Source organism: Chenopodium quinoa, unplaced genomic scaffold, assembly GCF_001683475.1.
Source record: "Chenopodium quinoa cultivar QQ74 unplaced genomic scaffold, ASM168347v1, whole genome shotgun sequence".
NCBI classification, from domain to species: domain Eukaryota; kingdom Viridiplantae; phylum Streptophyta; class Magnoliopsida; order Caryophyllales; family Amaranthaceae; genus Chenopodium; species Chenopodium quinoa.
The window spans coordinates 2,929,073-2,932,218 of record NW_018743389.1 but is presented as its reverse complement, the minus strand read 5'-3'; positions in this window follow the sequence as shown (position 1 = coordinate 2,932,218).

Below are 3,146 nucleotides of genomic sequence, written 5' to 3'. Positions count from 1 at the left end.
AAAAGGGGTTAAAAATATCGGAAAAATCAAAGTACAAATCTGAGTCAAAATCGAATCAATGTAAAATAAGACGCGTTTTATATCGCTAGCGCTTGAAATTATCGCGGCGTGTTGGAAATATCGTGGCGCGATGATGAGTGACATTTATGTCACTCCTAGGGTAGTCTTTTATTGTAGTTTTTGTAGTAATTTTGTTCATTCTTGTGTGCTTTTGTTATGTTTTGCCTAATTTGAGTAGTCTACCTATGTGTTGCGTAATGTGTTTCTATATGGTTTAGGTAGTCTTTACTCCCCCTCCCCTTCGTTGTATTACGCTTTGCCTTCCTATTTTGTAATTTCAGATTATTGTCGGTGATTTGGATTGGGAAGGAACTAGAGCAAGGATTGAAGACATTGCACTAGCGTTTTGGCGCGAACGCGCAACCCTAGGTGCGGGCGCGCCGTTGGGCGCGGGCACGTGCTGAGCTGGCCCAATCCCGTTATACCCATATTTGGAGCGGGTGCGCTAATTTTAGGCGCGGCCGCGCCTTTCTGCGACAATCCGAAATCTAAAATCAGATTAAAACAGCAAAGAGGAGAGAGAAAGGCAGCAATTTTTATTTTAGAAATGCAACATACTTTAGAAGAGAAAAAAAAGGCTTGTAATAGAAGTTTTTAGGGTAAAAACTCTTAGATCTAGTTTTTAGCCAAGGGGTATTGAAAATCCTCAATAGATCTTAGTGTAATTTTCTATTTCCCAAAAACCTTAGTTATTTTTGGGTATTTTTTGAAGAAGATTTTTTGAACTTGAATGGGTTTTGTCCTCCCACTTAGTATTCAATGAAGTTATTGGTATTCTTCTACTTATTCTCTTGTTTTTATGGTTAAAGTTCCTATCTTTGTTGGTTTAGTTGATAAAGTTATCATCTTTCTCATTAATTCCTTAGTTACTATGTTGATTAGTATAATTGTAGTTAGGGCTATGGATTGTGAGTAGTTCTCTTGTTGCTAGGGGTTTGGTAAAGGCATGCTTTGAGTTTGATGTATGTTAGGCTAGGTTAATTTGGAATATTTGCGATTAAACCTTCCTTGTGCTCATACTTATTGGCTACTCCATGTTTATGGCCATATGCATGTTGTGGTTGAGTGATTTGAACTAAATCATGATGATAGTGTGACTAGGGAATAGTCATTAGGTGATTGATTATTGCATGACCTTAGTTTGTATGCCTTATGACGATAGTGTAAGTGTATGCTAGCTAGGATAGCTCTTAATCCCGATAGGTGATTAAAGAGTATTCTTGATATTGCCTTGTATGAGTTGCTTGGGTTACATGTAAACCTGTTTTCCGATGCATAACTTCGTTGAGTTCATAGAATGTTTGATCCTTCCCCCTAGTGATTGTTTTAATTGTTATTCTATCCCCTTTAGTCATTACTTTACCCACCATACTTCTTGATCGAACTAGATTAACATTAGGAGATAAATAGCGATGCTTAATCGTTTCCCTGTGCTCGACCCTTGACTTGCCTCTATACTCGTTTAGTTGCTTGTTTAGGAATACAAATATCATTTATCTTAGTAACGACCTAAAATACCGCCTGTCACGCGATAGATCTCGGAAAACCGAGTCCGAACGGGACTCGATTTCTGCTTCGATTTTTCTTATGAAAAGTCTCCAAATACGCCATAATCAGCATTATTCGAGTCACCAGCTTCTAAATATTCCCTTTGCATCAAATTAGTAATCATGCCTAGGAATTTTTGGGACACAACCCGTGAGTGGTGTCGGTCTTTGACCGCTAAGGAGAGAAAAGATCTTGACTTTCTTCATATGGGGGGTTTATTTGGCATTAAAGGGGTAGATCTTGATAGTGAATTTATTCATACCGGCATAGAATATTGGGACCCCAACACCCATTGCATTAGGCTAGGTAATGATGAAATTAGCCCCCTGCCGGAAGAATTTGGTGCTATCCTTGGTTTTCCCTCCGTAGACCTTGCAGTAATTCCCACGGTGTGTGAATATTACTACAAAGACTTTGAGCGTTATTATAATTTGAGGGAAAGTGATTTGAAAACCATAGTTGATGGTAGTGAAGTTGATCTAAGAAAATTTGCATCTTTTTTTTTAAATAGACCTAAGTCCGACTAATTCCACATATATAAAAGAAGAGCTTTCCTTTATTGTATTTTTAGCCAATTTATGCTTACTAGTGGTAGTATGCATGTGGGGCAAGCTATTTTAGGATCTGTGATGGAACAAATTGACGCCGGGAGAAACCCAATGCCATTAATTGTTGGAGAAACAATGCTAAGTTTAGATGAAGTAAAGAAAAATCCCAAAGCGCCTCTTCAAGGATCTCGAATATTATTAAAGGTAGAAAATTAATACTTTTAATTAAAAAAATAAATAATATTTAATTTTGTAAAGTAATTACAATTTGTCTCTATTCTTGTAAATTTAGCTGATGAAAAGACTTGAATTTATTAGCCCTCTGGACAATATTAAGAAGTATACTCTTAACTGTCTTGTGAGCAGGAAGAAACGCTTTTCTTTGAAGATGGGACGCCGGGAGTGGAATATAATCTTTAAAAATCGCGACTTCTCTATCAAGTGGATTATTCCTTGGTGGAGAATTGAGAAGATGGTTGGAGTGAACAGTCAACCTTTCTGTCATATCCCAAGCTTGTCAAGGTTGACCTTTTACTACTCTTCTAGAGTAATGAGGCAATATGGTCTTGCTTAAACTATACCTTCTAGAGATCATCTTCGTCCTTATGAGTACCCTGTATCGAAGATGTTGAAGGATTTGATAACTATTGGTGTGCTAGACCCTTATGGAATGTTGTCACTAACATGGTTCCTCCTCCGTTGTCTAGGGAATTTAAACAATGGTTTCTTGGTCGAAACCAAAAGGATAGGAACAAGGTTCGAAGCACAATCTCTAAAGGTGCAGAGAAGACTAACATAAGAGACCACTTAGGTGACAAGAAAGCTCCTCCTAAAGAACATCTGGGTTCAAGAGTTGAATTCAAGGCTCCCATCATTCCTAAGAAGAAAAGTGTTGCGGAGGGTAAAGGGAAAAGGAAGGTTGACCCTAAAGAAAAGAAGGCTTGGGTTAAAAAGAAAGTTGGTGTTTTTGCTAAGTGGGAAACTGTTTCT